Here is a 12,768-nt window from a genome sequence, read left to right on the forward strand (position 1 = left end):
TAGGTGGCATTGCCTAATAGTAGCCTATGGGCTTCTCATCAGAGTCTTCCCAGAGAGGGATCCAATAGGATCCCTCACAGGGTTACCCGCGCCTTCACATGCGCAGTGGTCTCCCAGGTCATAAACCTGGAAGTTCCCACACCGCAAGGACAGCTCTTATCGGAAGAGCTGTCCTTTGCATGCATAGCGGCATTTAGTAACGCAGTATTATGTATATACATTTAAGCAATCAGTGGCGGCATGCGATGCTTGAGGCATCCCACATTAGGGGGTATATTTACTAAAGTGCAGGTTTTTAGAATTGGAGATGTTGCCCATAGCAATCAGATTCTAGCCATTATCTTCTAGAAGGTGCTAGATACATGTTAAGTAGAATCTGATTGGTTGCTATGGGCAACATCTCCAATTCTAAAAACCAGCACCTTAGTAAATTTACCCCCCAAGTGTAAAGAACAGTCTCGTCACTGTACTCCTCTATGTGTTTTAAATCTGCTGTCAACATACAGCAGCTCTCTAACAGACATGGACAGGCTGGTGTTTATTACTTCATTCTGCTGCTTATTTACACAGTGGCTTGTTAATTGACTCTTGTCACAAATCAGGAACTTAAGCTGGCCACACTTCTAAAGATTCTGTCCAACCAGCCAACTAGTTGATTGGTTGGAATGAAAATCTGGTAACGTATGGGAGTAAATGGTGATCAGCAATTTGCTCCTAAATGCCAGAAAACAGTCATTCAGACAAGTTTGTTAAATGTTTGATCTAAACAATTTGTTCAAACAGTTTTTGTCCATTTTCCGGCATTTGGGAGCAAATTGCTGATTGTCATTTGCTTTCATCCCTTACCAGATTTTCATTCCAACCAATCAACTAGTTGCTGGTTGGACAGATAATCTTTAGATGTGTGGACAGCTTTAGTGTCATACCCTGGGAAACGGTCTTAGGTCATTAAACTACCGATAGCATTAAGAATTGGGGTTACCAAAGCTCAAACATGATACATGTATCAAAGGACCATTGGGGCACAACTTCTGATTTTGCTCTGGCTCCCACCTTTCTGAAATTGAATATTAGGCTCACCCATCCTAAATCTGCTTTCATTCATTAATCCGTCAGCAAGGTGGAAATACATTTTTCTAATGTGACCAACGATTCTAATCATTTAGAGTAAAGGACACATTATAAACAAAGGATGGGTTGGAGAGCAAACTTCACTAAACACTTAAATAAAATAAGTTGATTTTATTTTCAAAATATTATTTAACATGAATATTTGACAAACTACAGATAGAAGACAGGTTCCACATATGCAGTAAAAGTGTACATCACCTTCACAAAGTGAAAGCAGCCATTTTGCTAGTCACCAGTTCCCATCAATTCATTAGGACCAATGACATCACTTAGTTTCTAGTCATTTAATAGGCTGAACTCTTGGAATTAATGGTTCGGAACACAATATGGCTGCATCTGTTTCGTAGATAGGTACAATTCAAATCGGATCACAAAAAAATGGTATAAAGATCACTTTTTGGATTTTAAAATTAGTTACCAATTGAAATGTTTTATAAAATAGATATTTGACCAAAATGGGTGATCATCAGCATCCAACCTGTCACACAGATCCAATAGTGTATGCCTTTGTAATAAGCTTTAAAGCAGACAGGGAGAGATTCATTTTGCAAATGTTCCCAAGGGCAAACGCAGGATTCTCAGGGAGGGGTTCCATTATATATTTCTACACACACACACAGACACACACACATATGTATATATATATATATATAATGCGGCGTAACTAGGGTATTTGGAGCCCAGGGCAAGTTAAAAAACAGCACCCCCCAAGTAGGTGGACGCGACGGAGGCCCCCAGTAGTAGTCCTCCCTATGTAGTGCCCCCAGTAGTAGTCCCCCCCTTTGCAGTGCCACTTATATAGTCCCCCTATACAGTGCCCCTTATATTGTGCCCCCAGTAGTAGTCCACACTATGCAGTGCCTATAGTAGTAGTCCCCACTATACAGTGCCCCCAGTAGTGGTTCCCTCTATGCAGTGCCCCTTATATATTGCCAATGCCCCCAGTCGTGGTCCCCACCTTACATAGTGCCCTCACAGCAGTGCCAGTGCCCCCAGTAGTGGTCTCCCCTTGCAGTGCCCCTTATATAGTGCCCCTAGTAGTGCCTCCCCCCAGCAGTGCCCCTTACATATATAACGACAAAGACACATACGCAAAAAAAAAAACACTTACCTGTATCCCCGCTCCTGTGCCCGCCGCCATCTGCTCCTCCAATCTCCAGGGCTGGTCCGCTCTGCAGAGGAAGCTAGACAGAAGGAGACACTGCCGGAACCCAGCTCCGGCAGTGCCTCCCTCTGTCTAGCTCCCTCTGGGAGGGCTGTGACCATGGCGCACTGCCGATTCAGCTGCCAGCGCTTCCGCGTCAGATGGTATGAAAGCCACCTGACGCGGAAGAGCTGACATCTGAACAGGTGGCGACCGGGCAGCACCGATCATGGGTGGGCTGAGGCTGGTACAGAGATGGAGACAAGGCTGTCTCCGTCTCTGAAAAAAACATATTGGTTGGTCAGGGGGGTTTCTGGGTACTTAGAAACTCCGTGCGCTAGTGGTTCCACTGAAACCTCACACATTAATATAAGGTGGGGTATCTGGGGAGTAAACCTTACTGGTATTTGCTCATGGAACCCATAGAATCGTGAAACAAAAATTAGCAAGGTTTTTTTCCTGCAAATACCTGAAATGTTTGGAGCCAAACCTCATGCTTCATTGCATCTCCCACAGTGTGCTGTATTATTTATCTGCAATTCTAAGGCATCAAACAAATATCTGAACAAAGTGCATGTTATTGGCAGAATAATTACAGCTTCAGTTATAGGAGGAAGGCATCCTCAGATAATGACATTGTGCAGAAAGATTTGTCTGTTATGCTGCGTACACACGGAGCGCTCAGCCAGCGATGCGATATCGCTGGCTGATCGCCCCGCACTATGCCTGGTGTGTTGGATCATCTATATAGATCATCCAACACACCACCAACTGCTCAACAACTATAGCGACACGCGACCAGAGATCGTGGGTCCCTATAGTAACCACCTGCTCAAGTTGATATCGAGCAGGTTGGGCAGCATGCACCGGCGATGGACGATATTGATATTGCCCATACGTGCCCGCACATCGCTGATCGTTCAGCGTTTGGAAGTGGCCCAAACCTGAACAATAACGATATGAACGATATCGTTATCGTTCAAATCTTGCAGGGATATCGCTGCGTGTGTACGCAGCATTAGTTTCCCCTGGATATGACAGATTATATCCAGTATACAGACCTCAGTTTATCCATTGTATTCAAGGGCAACAAAAGTATACAATTGCCTGAAGTCAGAGTTCCCCTTTAGATACTGTTATATATAGAACAGTGGCAAACGCAGGATTTCCAGAGGGGGGTTTCCAAATGCTTAATTTTACAGCTAGTGTGGGCAGTCAATGAAGAGGGCAGAATTAGTACTTAACCAGCTTTAATAAGCGTCATACAAAGTGTATTGTGTGTAATAATTCCAGCATATACAGGACCAGCGATCACAGTAAGCCATTAAATGCATTAGTAGGCCATCTTGCCTGAGCTGAATGTATTTATATTGGATGTAGGCACCATTCCAGACTATTGTAGCAAGTCCGGGAGCCTGGAGGAGCAGCAGAAGAACCTAGCACTGCCCTGGACATATATGTACATATTGGGCTCTATAGCAGTGCATCTCTAACAGTGCATGTTTTCCAGATCATCTAGTTGGTGCACAGGTTATTTATTACTGGCTGATACATGTGTGGTGCTAATTATTTCATTTGTGATACTGAGAAGAACATGTAGCACTAGTAACAATCTATTATATTACTATTTCTATTGTGGTCATGGTGAGGGCTGGGGAGGGGGGTTTCCAGGCAGATGGAAACCCCCCCTGCGTTTGCCTATGTAGAATGAGCTATAAAGATAACGAAAAAACAAAATATCCAGTATACTCAATGTATCCATGGGCAAGTATACAATTGCATGAAGTCAGAATTCACATCTAGATACAGTTTATATAATGAGCTATAAAGAGAACAAAAAGAGAAGTGTTAACACTGAAGTAAAATATTCTTACTATAGAATGTTGTGTGTCAGCATCGCCATCTGAAAGTGCGTAGTCTCAGACTCCAACTGCGCTGCACAAAACCACATCACCAGTGTGGCTGACCAACGCTCAACAGGAACTTCATAATTCACATCTTAAAGATGGCATATATAAGCGATACATTTCTAGGAATAGTAGTACAACGGCAAGTTGTAGCCTGCTCCTTCAGTAAACATTGTTGTCCTTCTATATTGTGGGGAATGTTAATGCCCAACACACAAAATAGGTTAAAACAGATTATGTCCAGTACAAAACCAGATGTCAGTTCTTAAATCTGCCACATTTCCCAGCCTTAACAATAAAATCCTTAAGCAACGTGCCGTCCAGGGCCGTAGCTAGGGTAGTGCGGACGATGCCATCGGACAGGGCACCACAGGTTAGGGGGGGCTGTTTGGGCCTGTCACATTTCTGTTTATTATCATTCTTGCTTGTAGCTTCCTCTTATTTCATCCCCAGCATCTCCTGGCCTCTCCTATCTCTTCCCTGGCCCTTCCCCATGAAGCCATGGCCCTTTTCTAGGTGCATTATGTCCCTTTGAAAAATTAGGGGGGCGCCAATGCTCTTTCTGGCACAGGGCACCAAAAAGTCTAGTTACGGCTCTGGTGCCGTCCATTTGCCAGAATCCCATGGTCTGCGTCACTCCTGTTAAATGGCTGACACAAAATTGGAAGCAAAAGTCTTCAAAGTCCTGTAATACAAACATATAATATATATTACACATTGTGACCATGTCAGAGCCAATTCACACTGTCATTTTTCTTGAGTCGAGGAAATATTTTTTTATGCTGGTTATTTAATCACTTAACTGACGAATGCTTCTTCCACAAACCGCTCCGAATTTGTGAAATTATGTTAATAGCTATTTAAACTTAATTCGATAAATATTTAACAAAAATGTAAAATCATGTTTAAATAGCTATTAATTACATAATGTGATAATAAAAACCATTTTGGGAGCGTTTGTGAAAATAAATAAATACAATACTTTAAAAAAAAAATCCTGCTCGCTAAGGGGGACGGAACGAGGGGCAGGTTGTGTGTGTGTGTGTGTACTTAAGGGAACATGGGGAGAGAGGAGAGGAGCAGCAGCTGATACTAGGAGTTGCGGTTGCTGCTGTCACGCAAGTGCGCGCTAGAATGGGGCTGCCGCCGGCTGGACATGGTGCAACAACAGTGATCAGGACACAAAGGAGGGAGAGCCGCGGGTGCAGGGGGACCGGGAGGTCCCTCTGATATAGGCGGCTGTAGGAAGATTAGCTTTCTGCAGTCGCCTACTGGGTGTTTGACTGGTCGCATGAGACGTGACCATGTCAGGGAAAGCCCAGCCTGGTGTGGTCGCATCTGATTTGACCATACCAGGCAAGTGGTTAAAGTCCCTTCCCTTCATACGTGGATACAGCCAGGCTCCTGTAAATTTGTGTTTGAAACAATTCAAGCCATCATGAACAGATGTAGACCCTCCATACATTTACAGCCAAATGCTTGCACAGTGCATCCGCTGATAAACACAGTGTTGGGATTTGATATCATACAAAGGGGCCCCATTTTATATCCGGATTTCTATATTTCCCATGAAAGATTATTTGACTTAAATGAGGGGAGAATATCACAAATATCTGAGCACGGCAATACATATACATACCTCCCTTAACATTGCTGGATGGTGGAGTAGTCCGTTGTTGCACATTGGTTGTAAAACAGAATTATCTCTGCCGCTTCAGTATGAGGGTTTATCAAAGGAATCAATTGACATGAATCAAAATAGATGAAATTTATTTTAAAGATAAAGTAAAAAGGCACTCCAAAAGTTATAAAGGTAAGTATATAAAACACAAACTACTACTAGTAGACAACATTTAAAACAAACCACATAAAACATATATTATGGGATGCAACCCATAGACAGGTCAACAATGAGGTGATACGTTTATGGCGTTTTACTCTTAACCTCTATAAATAGATGGTATGCAACACTCTCCAGGGTGTGTTATTCCAATCTCCTATTGGACAAAAGTCAATGTCACTCTGTATATAAAGGGGTACTTTCGTTAAGGGATAGTTGCCCAAATTCCTTGTATGCGAGGGTTGTTTGTAGGAGTTGAGGTCATTTGCCGGCAAACTTGTAAGGGTGGAGAACGTGTGAACCACGTCTCTAGATGTCCCTTACCTCACCGGATCTACGCGTTTAGCCCACACCTCGGGCTTCGTCAGAATAGTGAGAGCGTCCCTCGTCTCCTCCTTAAGTACCCACTGACTGAGGGCCATCTCCCTTGCTTCCGCCGGTCTTCTGTGCAGTAACTCCCGGTGACGTCACTTCTGCTCGGGTCGTACAGTATGTATCATATCAGCCCGGTGACGGAGTGTCACTTCCGGCTGGCGGACAGTGTTTATCATAAGCGTCACTTCTATCCTCCGGCTGAGTGTCATTGCCAGATGTTATCTAGTACATTCATTGCCTGTCTGTATGTGATAGGCATTACTTCCGCCCGGTTCCTTGTAAAGTTCATGTGCTCGTAGTTTCCGCCCTTAAGTTGGATGCAGATAATAGTCCAATATTGTCAATGTCCTACTTTACTTTATCTTTAAAATAAATGTCAATTGATTCCTTTGATAAACCCTCATACTGAAGCGCCAGGGATAATTCTGTTTTACAACCAATTTATAGAGGGAAGGTGCACCCGTCACTTCATTCCCAGGCAGCATCGCAGAGGCTTACAGGAGTTATAGTGCAGCTATCTCGACCCCTTTTCCTTACCACGTTGTTCCACATTAATTGGGGAGCAGAAGGCGTTAATTGGGGAGCAGAAGATTTCCCTGCATTCTGACAGAGCAAGGACAAGCCTTCTGAGGAAGCCGCTGAACCTAGATGGAGGTGGAGAAATGCGTAAATCCTACTATTTTGTCTACCAGCTGGTCGGTAAACACTCATTTCGTCTCCCTGGAGCACTGCGAGTACTGGACAACTAAAGCTGACAAGTTGTGTTCCTGGATTCATTAAGGAAACAACTTTATTGGTTACAGTCTCCCAAAAAGGGATTGAAAGGCTCCTACTTGTTTGTGTGACTGCCTACTAACACTTTGGGAACTACTAATATGCAAATTGAAGTCTGAATGCATGCAGGCTGTGCTCCCTACTTATTAAAAGGAACAACCCTATTGGCTACAGTCTCTTTAGAAAGGGATTAAAAAGTCTTAACTGTTTACTTGTGTGACTGTCTACTAACACTTTGAGAATAAACTAACAACTAACAGGATTGAAGTTTGGATGCATGCTAAATACTAATCGCATTGCAAATTAACCTATGGAGTTTCTCTGGTGAAAATCTTTTATTAATATATTTTGCTTTGAGCATGGACTTAACACACACTCTGTATTGACAGAGCTTGAGACAGAAACATATTCATGTTTATTAAGTTCATTGGCACCAAATACTGTTGCTGTTTGCAATACCTACAGACAATTTTGTATTTATTGTCCGTAGAGTAATATCAGCTTTATCATTATAGGTTTTATTGGTGGTATGATGGTTAACCATTTAGCCTATATTTGTTAAATGAGTAATACCGGCCGCTCATCTAATACTCACATATTTTTAATGGTTTATATTGCTATGCATTTCTAGTATTCATTTGTATTTTTATTGACCTATATTAAAATATTCTTACTCTAGCAGCGCTGTCTGCACATTTGTGCTGTGCTCCTGTCTGTCAAAGGGCTGCTGCCCAAAAATAAAAAAACGGCATCGGCGTAGGTGAGCAGGGGTGCTGTGCTGCTGTCTGTCAAGGGGCTGCTGGCCCAAAAATAAAAAATAATAATTTTTTTGTGTGCGTGTTAGCCACATCTGTCATCGGCGTAGGTGCGCAGGGGTGCTGTGCTCCTGTCTGTCAAGGGGCTGCTGTCTCTTTCAGGGGTTCATCCACAGTTATAAAATAAAATAAAATCCTGTGTTTGTTAGCCAAACCTGTCATCGGCATAGGTGCACAGGAGTGCTGTGCTCCTGTCTGTCAAAGGGCTGCTGCCCAAAAATAAAAAAATTTTGTGTGCACATTAGCCACACCTGTCATCGGCATAGGTGCGCAGGGGTGCTGTGCTAGGGTTGCTGCACAAATAAACAATTTTTTTGTGTGTGTGTTAGCCACACCTGTCATCGGTGTAGGTGCGCAGGGGTGCTGTGCTGCTGTCTGTCAAAGGGCTGCTGCCTCTTTCAGGGGTTCACCCCCAGTGTGAAAAAAAACCAACAATTTTTTTCTGTGTGCGTGTTAGCCACACCATCAGTGAAAAAATAAAAACAGGTTTTTTTTATTTTGATAAATATTTTTATTGCATTTTGTAAACAAAACAAGTAATACATTTAAAAAAAAAAAAAACATGAATATTGCAATGAAAACCTTTTTTTTAAGTTATTGGGTTAGAAAAAGTTTCTCTTTTTTAATCTTAAACATAGCAGAAATGTTATCCTAACAGCTTATAAAGTTATATCCTCTAAAAACTAAAGCCTATATTTACAAACCTATATAGAGTGGACAGCCTAAATTCTAAAACTGTTCTATTCAAAAACGTAAACAAAAGCAAAGATTATAAGTCTAGTTTGTTATAGTGTGTTATCATGATGTTAGAATGTAGAAGGCCAAAAATTGGGTGGCCCACACATGGCTGATTGATGAACCATGGCGACTGGATAAGTGTCATAAGGAAGAGGAGGCTGAAAATGGGTGTCATGTTATGAGTTGGCTATATGCGGTATGTTGCTGTTAAGGCATCAGGCTGGTTATCAGTGGACACATTATTATAGTTGTTGTTATTCTGGGTTGCCATCTCCTGAAGGGTGTTTACCAACAGACAGAGACTACTTATCATCTTTGGCATAGACACTTCCTGAGGAAGAGAGCTCTGCTCTCTGGAGGGAAGCCAAATAGGTGGGAGCCCCTGTTCTAACATCTGAAACTCTTCTCTCTCCACATCATCTATTATAGATTAAAAAAAAATTTAATCGGGGACATCTAGCTCCTCTTTCTGTACCCTGCTGACCCTTTTTGGACAGGAAGTCCAGGGTGGATGGTTTGGAAGAAGGCCTAGCAACAGATGGGGATGGTCATTATCAAGACCTGGTCCCCCCAGTGGGTGTAGTCTGGGAGGTATTGGTTGGCATTAGCGGAATAACAAAGGCCTCCATGGTGTCTGTGCTCACTATTCCGTATTTCAGTTTGCGATTCAGGTAAAGTCGGCTACAGAACACAGAATCACTGGATGTCTTAGTGCATTCAGGCCAGATACGATCCATGAATTCCCAGACAGATTCCGGACAGATGAATCCTTTGCTTGTGATAATCTTTGGTAATTCCTGGCAAAGGTGGGTGTTATAGCCAGACACGGTGAAGGCTGTAACTTTTATCTGCTTTATAGGAAACATGTGAATGAAACCTTTCCAAACTGCAGAACATGATGGAGAAATCCCTTGAAGTTCAGCACCTAGAGCATCTTTTTTCATGTTCTCTGAGGCCTCTCCTAACTGTGAAGAAAGATTCTCCACACTGTACTCTTCCATTGTGACTTTTAATGGTAATTTCAATGTTGTCCACTGGCTGAGATCCATCTCATCTGAGGGTTAGGTTTTCCCCATGCAAATGAGACAATTCACATTCAGAAGGTGACTCTTATGTCTAGCCGTGGTGTCAGTCTCTCTCTTGGCAGAATTTGCACAATCTTGGGGGCACCATGATGAATCAGAAGATCCTCCAAGGTAAACATCTGATCTGGTGTTGTATCTATTTCTATTAAACCTTTGTGTGCGAGTTTAGTCATCTGCCACTTGTGGTGGAGCTCTTTTTCTGCTTTCTCAATTATCTCCAGAGTATGCTCTCTCTTGGTTTCTCCAATTTGTCAGGTCCAGTACAGCCATTTCTGTAGAGCTCAACTGAATAAGACATTGTGGCGTGATCTCCCCTAGTACCACACAGTGAAAAAAAATCTTATATTTTGGGTATTTCAGATTGACGAGGATACTTCTGTACTTATTTTTGTACCTCACACCAGTATTATACAAGTTGTGAATTTAATTCTTTACATTCTTTGCCAATTTTTTTCAATGTTTCCAGATGCGCATCAAGATTTTTCGTCTCCTGAACTCTCTTCAGCAGAACGTCATATAGCGTCTGTACTGTGGTGGTCCAAATCTCTTTAGGTGACTTGCCTGAAGCCAGCATCAGGGAGAAGAGAGTCTTCATTCTTTTACACGTTTTCTTTTTTGACTTTCCTATGGGCTGTGATATGTTTAGGGATTCTGGACTCGCCAACAGGTCTCTTGTCCTTTTTGTATCGAGCATAGTGGTTAAGTGTGTCTGAGATTTTTTTCCATCCTCTTCACGTATTATGTCATCATCCTCATCCTGGATGAGCATGTGCTCTCCTTGACCCATCTGGTCAGAACAACTCTCCAGCTCATCCAGTATCTGTACTTGTTTGGAATCTGCATTCCAGTATCCTAGCAGCTGGCAAGTTTGGTCTTCTTTCATAGTTTTATACAGGAGAGACTCTGTTCATCATCCAGCAAATCTTCTCCATCACTGAGGTATTGTTCAGAGTAAGTGCATTCACATTTTTAGAAATATGGTTATCCAGAGAATGCTCTGTCTGCAATTTCACATGAGATTTCAGCACGGAGATAAACTGTACATCGGGATTAAGATCAGACAAGGTGTTAAATGGAGTTTCCACCACAAACTTCTCAAATAATCCCAATGGGCTGTAACATTCATGGGTCTGTGGTGACACAGCCGGGTTAGCGGGATCCACATAAAATGGTTTTTCCATTTTCTCACTTTCTTGATAGACCTCCGCACCACTTTCTCCGGAGCTGTCACACATAATAAACCAGCTGTGTCAGCGCGTCCACCGCTTTTATAGCCCGGATACTTATACTTCGCAGTTGGTAGTGAGTGCCCCGACCTGGCGTTCATATGGCTGCTGATGTTACTTGGCAGCCCCACTCCAGCATTCCCTTCTTATGGGTGTGGCCCCCGATCTAAACAATTTTTTGTGTGTGCGTGTTAGCCACACCTGTCATTGGCATAGCTGTGCAGGGGTGTTGCTGTCTGTCAAGGGGCTGCTGCGCAAAAAATAAAAACAATTGTTTTTTTTGTGCGTGTTATTCACACCTGTCACTGGCATCGGTGTAGGTGCGGAGGGGTGCTGTGCTGCCTGTGTTGTTTATCAAGAGGCTGCTGCCTCTTTTGGTTACTCTCCCAAGTACCACGAAAAATTAAATCAATGGGTTTTTTTCTGCATGTGTGCGCATTAGCCATGGCATCACAAATGCCTCTGCTGAGATTTGCATAAACATTTTCAAAGGTGAAAATAGGGGATATGGTTTAAAAAATTGAATAAAGCTGCTACTCCCCTACCCATGGCCCCTCTACCTGACTTTCAGTGAGTCAGAGGGACAACTCCATGCAACCGTATTCCAGAGTGCAGCTGCTTCTTCTGTAGCCCAGGTCAGAAAATGTGTAGGGGGTGTGGTGATGATATGGACTAAGATGGAGCTCACATCCACTAAAGTGGACAATGAAACCCCAATCTAACAGGGAGCACAGCTGTAATTTATTTTATACACAACCAAGGATTGGATGACGATACAGGTTTGGGTGATGGTATAATCTGGGGTGATGTAGACATCATCTTCTTCACACAATATTAATTTGTCCCCGCTGGAATCCACAATTGCAGGTGCCTCTGTAATTTTTGCATGTAATTGACGGTAAAGGTCTTTCTCGCAGAATTTGTATCTAATTTTAATGGACATCATCTTTTCCAACTCTTTCAGTACACACTGGAAGGAGGGCAGCTCAAGTAAAGCAAAGGCAGTTTTTTGTGTAAGGGCCTTCAAGGGGTATATTATTTATTTACTAAAGTTTCTAAATATGAAAAGTGTTCATGTTGCCCATAGCAAGTTAGCAACCAATCAGGTTGTAGTTATCATCCTTACTTTCTCTATTGCATTCTAGAAAATGATAGACAGGATCTCATTGGTTGCTATGGGCAACATGAACACTTTCCATTTTTAGAAACTTTAGTAAAACTAGTAAATAAATATACCCCCAAATTGCCTCTTTTTCCTGACAGTAGTTATTTACATGCATCTCTTCAGATCTGTGTCCGTTGGGAAGAAAAAACAATGTCTTCATCCCTTCTGGGATAAAAATCCACTCCCAGAAGGCAGGCATGGTGTACAAGAATTCCCAAGAAAGACACAACGTAAAACTTAAACCTTAAACTGAAATGTTGCATTTAATGCTCTGTTCCTTTCAAATATCTTAGTAATATGGTTAAGTGGACAGTGGGAACAACGGCAATTTGAAGGCCACTAACTAACTCTGTTTTTTTAATGTCCCTGTACAGGTTGGTAAATTCCTTTAAAGAAGGCTTGCAAAGGATTATTTAAGTCAATTATTTATTTCTTTTTGGAAAGCACGCTTCCTGGTCCCCTTCTGTGATGAAAAAAATCCACTCCCAGTAAGCATGCATGGCGCTCAAGAATTCCCAAGAAAGACACAGCGTAAGACTTAAACCTTAAATCTGAAATGCTGCATTTA

The 12,768-nt window shown here is 42.4% G+C and overlaps 1 pseudogene; it reads right to left on the bottom strand.

The window, feature by feature from the left end:
* Positions 1 to 8,578: 8,578 nt before the first annotated feature.
* Positions 8,579 to 11,730, bottom strand: LOC148527295 (PHD finger protein 3-like; annotated as a pseudogene).
* Positions 11,731 to 12,768: the final 1,038 nt, after the last annotated feature.

The sequence above is a fragment of the Taudactylus pleione genome, unplaced genomic scaffold (genome assembly GCF_031769625.1).
Source record: "Taudactylus pleione unplaced genomic scaffold, aTauple2 ptg000089l, whole genome shotgun sequence".
In the NCBI taxonomy this organism is placed as follows: Eukaryota; Metazoa; Chordata; class Amphibia; order Anura; family Myobatrachidae; genus Taudactylus; species Taudactylus pleione.